This window comes from Onychomys torridus, chromosome 21 (assembly GCF_903995425.1).
Source record: "Onychomys torridus chromosome 21, mOncTor1.1, whole genome shotgun sequence".
Taxonomy (NCBI): domain Eukaryota; kingdom Metazoa; phylum Chordata; class Mammalia; order Rodentia; family Cricetidae; genus Onychomys; species Onychomys torridus.
In genome coordinates, this window is record NC_050463.1 from 45,694,931 (window position 1) to 45,700,930 (window position 6,000).

Below are 6,000 nucleotides of genomic sequence, written 5' to 3' on the forward strand. Positions count from 1 at the left end.
GCCCCCTCCTCAGGGAGACATGCCCTGGATATACAGTTGGACTGTGACCATGACCTCCACTCACGGACATAGCCCTTTTTCTTATTTCTTCCTACAACAGCATGGCATTTGCTAACATGCACTTGTCTGATCCTCTTCCTCAAGGACAGTGAGGCTGCAGACCTTGTCTGTCATGGACATCAGAGGACAATGCCACCTCTGTATGTTGTCATTCACTTGTCCATGCTGAGCCTTTGGCCACACTGATTCTTCTCTCAAGAACACTTCTTCACCGTCTTTTTGTGATGTGACCAATTCCTGCCTTCATCTACCATACAGCTGAAGTGTCCATCTCTGTACCCCTTTCCAGTGTTCTGACTCACGAGTGATCCCATAGCACCCTGATCAGACATGCCATTCTGCTTCTCCACCCCTGTAATGTTTTGTCCCCACTCATCCTCTGTGATTTCATCCAAGGTGAGACCTATACCTAATCTCCAAATTCCCATCTTTCTCTTAGAAGCTTGGCATCCTTGGAGGGAGGAAAAAGTTATTGTCAGTTAACTGGGATGTAAAATTTTTTCTTTGTTAATGGTGAAATTTGACGGGTATTCAGAATATCTTTGATGCTTTCCCATTAAGTGGAAGATCTCAGCAGGGGTTTCTTGTGTATCGTTTTTTTTAACCCCTCCTGTAAGTATGTGATGATTACCCTTAATCATCAACATTTCATTATACTGGATTTAGAATCACCATGGAAACACACCTTTGGGTGTGTCTAGGCAGATGTTCCCAGGAAGGTTGAACTGAGTAGAGGGGACTTACCTTGAATGTGAGTGGGACCCTCCCATGAGTGAGGGTCCTGGATGGAGTAAAGGAAGATGTGCTGAGGAAAGCATTCATCTCACTATTTCCTTCCCGTGGATACAACTTAACCAGGTACTTACATCACTGTCTGGCCACCAGAACTCAAGCTGCTTCTGTTGCCAGGACTTCCCCTCCATGACAGACTGTACCCTGAAAGGTCAGAGCAAGATAGACCTCTCCTACCTTGTATGGTACTGGGCAGGGATTGGTCATAGCAATAACAAAAGGTCTAGTATGGCATGAGTTTGTAAGTACTCTTGGTTTTGGACAGATGGAAGCATGAAACCTGTTAGCTTCCTCCCAGCTTCTTTCTCTCAAGAATCAGTCATCATTTAACTCAATGATGTTTCCAAAACTGTCATGTGAAGCACTTCATTATTTACTGCATTTGCATACTAATGATATTTGGCGGGTGGTCAATAGTATTAGCTGTTTCTCTGTTGATGAGCATTTAACTTATTTTTAATCTTTTATAGTTCCAAAATAACAATGCTGCAATGAAGAGCTGTACAGGAGTCTGTGTTCTGTGGAAATCTCACGGTAAAGATAAGATTCCCTAAGAAAAGCTGTTACCAAACTAAAAGATATATCCACTTTCCACTTTGGTACTACAATTTCCCTTTGATTTTTGCAGGTGTATTTGCCATAATTTTCCTTAATTAATAATATGTTTAAATTACCACCCAAAACCCAGAACAATGTATGACATTCATTAACGTGATGCATTACCCCATATTTTGATCTTTACCATATTTAATCTTTACCAAGACTAGCTCATAGCCTGGTCTTGGCTTCCAGCCCCATATCATAATGTCTTTTTGCATTTCTCTTGTCAAAAAAGATGAGGATGTGTCTATTTTGAGAGCCATTCACACAATTTTTTATTCTGTGATTTAGTCTATTGATTTAAGCTTCTCAATCTGAATGTTTTATGACTTTTATATTAAGGACATTGGGGATGTGCATGAAAATTTTTCTCATTGTTTTTGCCTTAAATAGAGGAAAATTAGTGATTTATAGAATCTCTTTATTTGTGAAGCCTTTCTACTCCAATATTTATTTTTAATTCTGTTTTCTCCTAGTATATGCTTTTTTTTTTCTCTCCATAGACAATAGTAGATCATCTATGATTCGTCGTAAGTTGTGAACTACCGTTACTTTCCTGTATGGCTATCCACTTGTCTCTTCACTATTTAAAAAATAACTGTTGTTCTGTGGCCACCGCTGTTCACAGCGGTGAACTTGAAGTTCAGTTCTCTCTGCCATTGCTTGTTTCTTCTCCCACTGCTGGCAGAATTGTTTTGAAGGCCAAAAGTTATTAGCCTTCGTCAGTGTTCTATTGCTGTGAAGAGACACCATGACCATGGCAACTCTTACAAAGGAAAACATCTAATTGATGCTGGCTTACACTTTCAGAGGTGTAGCCCATTATTTTCACAGTGGGACCTGGCAGCGTGCAGGCAGACATGGTGCTGGAGAAAGGGCAGAGATTTCTACATCTGGATCTGCAGGCAGCAGGAAGAAAGAGAGAGCCACTGGGCCTGGCTTGGGTTTCTGAAACTCCAAAGTGATCCTCAGTGACAAATGTCCTCCAGCAAGGCCACACCTCCTAATCCCTCTCAAGCAGTAACACTCCCTAAAGAACAAGACTTCAAATAGTTGAGCCTAGGTGGGGTGGGGATTCCTATTCAAACCACTACACCACACATAGGCGAGATGCTCAGTCAATTTGATCTCTATTGCTATGGAAATTCTCATCAAACTGTTTCAGTAACTTCACTATATGCTTATGTTCTTCTGTTTATTTAACAATGAACTATTACAATAGTAAAAGGGAATAATTGTTTCAGCATTTATTGGGACACTGTTTAATTGCACAGGCTTTGGGGAATTCACCTCGGTCATTATCCATGCTAGGCATGTGGGAGATCCTAAAATGGATAGAGCAGAAACTCCCCCTGCAGAGAGCACCCCAGGCTCTTCCATGGGCATATTCCAGATGGCACATCTGTGGACTGAGGCTGAGATGGATGGAGAAACAGAAAGCTGTGAGAGGGACGGCGGGGGATCTGTTTGCACTGCATGAATGGCTCCAGGAGTGGTGTGGGTGGCGGCCTGCTTTTCTAGAGTGACCCTTAGGGATAATGTGCTGTCTATGGACTCCGAGAGAAGGGGGTGCCAGAAAGGACCAGGGCCTGAGCTGTGCAGAGCTGGGAACTGCAGAGACTGGGCAGAATGCAAAGGGATCCAGATTAATTCAAATCATACTCCTGTACATGTTCTTGCAAGGGATTTGGTGCCAGGGTGCCCTTGGCCCATACTATGTGTTTAGGGTAAAGACAGCAATGCCTCTGTCCAGATACCTTGGAACCTGCTGACCCTGGAGTCACATAGAATTTAGAGTTCTCTGGAACTCTGTGTGAAATCAAGACCTTTAGCACCTTCGCATTCATTTCCCACAGTCAGAACAAAGTACCCTAAACAAACCCCTTACAAATGGCGGCTCATGGTGTAAGTTGCATCCAGGGTCAGCTTATCTCACTGCTGTGGAGCCTGTGGGGAGTCAGCAGATGAAGGTGGCGACATCCAGCACGGAAAAGCCTCAGTCATGGGAACCAGAAGCAAGAAGGACAGTGGCTGGGCTAAGACGACTATCATCTCCAGTTATCTATCTCCCTTCCAGAAGCTGCCGCATCCCAAAGATCCCACCACCTCCCAGCAGTGCCACTGGATTAAGTGCCATTATTAAGCCTTCATTGAATACACAGGCCCTTGAAGAGACAGCTGAAATAACTGTGGCAACATTGTAAATCCCTTTAAATTCCAATCTTCTCATTTGATTCATGGTGGTGATGGAAAGTGTGCAAATAGGCATGATGATATGGTAAAGACAAACAATATTTTATAATACATCATGTGACTGCGTATGTAAGCAACATATACTGTTAGGGATTGTTGGTGGCAATTTAAGCATATTACTCATTAAGGAAATTTTGGCAAGTCAGATCTCAAAAAAAATGAAATTAAAATCCCCAAGAGAAAACTCAGTTATCCCTTTTGATTCAATGGTCAGTTTTTCTTGTGAAAGTTTACCTTCCTGAGTGGTCTCCCTAGAGCACAGAGTCTGGGATAAGGCACAGGTGTGAGAGCAGAATCCGAGGGATGAGAAATCATCTTAAAAGTATCGAAATTCAAACATGGTGAAAACGGGGGTTGTAAACAGGTGGTTTATTGGGAACTATTCATGCAAAAGGCATTCTGGATGTTAGCCTGATCTATTCAGTAGAGTTACATATGATGTGCTTGGTCTAAAAGTACTTACTGAGCAATTACCTGCTCTTAATCAAATTCTCTTCCTGATAAGCAAATCTTTGTCTTAGTGGCTTCTTTTATCTGCAGGCTTGCCTCATTTCTCTGCTTAGATCAGTTCCTAAATAGATGTTCATCTTGAGTTGAGGGCTTCATTTCTGCTCAGATCTCTGTCTTCTTAGAGTTTTCTCATCTATTGAAACAGATTGTTTCACGTTTTAAATATATATACATATATGTTTGTTTGTTTGTTTTTTGAGACAGGGTTTCTCTGTGTAGTTTTGGTGTCTGTCCTGGATCTTGCTCTGTAGACCAGGCTGGCCTCGAACTCTGCCTGGCTCTGCCTCTTGGGTGCTGGGATTAAAGGTGTGCACCAACACCACCTGGAATTATTTTAAACATTTTTCATGGTAAGTATGTGTGGAGGGTGGTTATACATGTGTCTGTGGAAGTATGAAGAGGACTTTGGACTCTCTGGAACTGGAGTTGCAGGTGGTTGTGGGCTGCCCCATATAGATGCTAGGAATAGAACTCAGGTCCTCTGGAAGAGCAGCCAGTGCTCTTAACTGCTGAGTCATTTCTCCAGGCCTTTTAAATTGATCTTATAGGTAGAGAGAATGTGTTATTAAGCAAAAATATCTGGGATTCTTGGAATCAATTCTGAGCTCCATCTCAGCCCTGGGACTCACTAGGTAGATACCTTTGGACTACTCACTTGGAAACCATGAGTCCAAAAATCATACTGTGTAAAATAAGAGCGAGAATCAATTTCAATTTTATGGGCTTCTCCCAGATCTAAATAAGACTGTGAATTTGAAAAATGAGTTTTTTGTGAACTGTAGAATAGAGTTCCTATGATTTTGTGACCTCATCACTCACCCTCACTGGCAAGAAAAATTTACATTCCATTGTGTGGATGAGGTTACTTAAATTAGTTTGAGCTTTATTAACTGAAAAATTACTGTGGCCAAATGCTGAATGTGTGGTGGTTCATAGAGATGTGCTCACAACCTTCCTGTTTTCAAATAGGAAAGCTCTGCTGCTTCCATTTTGATGTGGAATTCTTCAGCTAGTTATTTATGAAAATTTTCTGAAATTAGCCTTTCAGTTACAATGAAAGTCAAATATGCAGAGTATATTCCTTTCCCAGCATCACAGTTTCCCACTCTAAAGATGTGTAATAATCTTTTGAGTTTCTCCTGCATGCTCCACATAGAGTAGAGCACACACAGCCTAAACTCTCCTCTTCTAAAACTATGTCCATGGTGATACCAGTGGTTAGCACAGAGAACTCTCTGTCTGGGAGACACACATGTCTTTGGCATATGTTTTTGCATTTGTGGTCAATGATCACAACTGAAACCCCTCAATAACTTATTTACCACCTGCTAAATTTTTTACCTCCTATTTTTTTTTTTTTTTTTTTTTTATCAAACTTACAAACCAGGAGCCTCAGGCTCATATTCACTGAGTGATTTCCTCAGGACCACACAGCATGAAGACGGCTACCTAGATGTAGGTATGACTTCCAGTGACTGCAAGATGAGACAGACAAAGATCAGAAATGCAGAGAGGCATATCTGAGCCTTCATAGGTTGAGTTTCAGAGAGCTGTAGGCACAGTTTTGGGGAGCGAGGCTGTGTTAAAGTACAGTATTTGTCACTGGCTGATACTTTGCAATTAGAAAATTTATTCAGCCTATGTAGACTTGTGCTCTTCTGCAGTTATAATGATGATACAAAGTCTGCCAGCTTTTTTTTTTATCTGAAAACCCTATAATTCTTTGTTTCCTTGGGCCATGTTGAATCTTCAACACCAGGAAACAGATCAGTAGCAGAAGGAAGC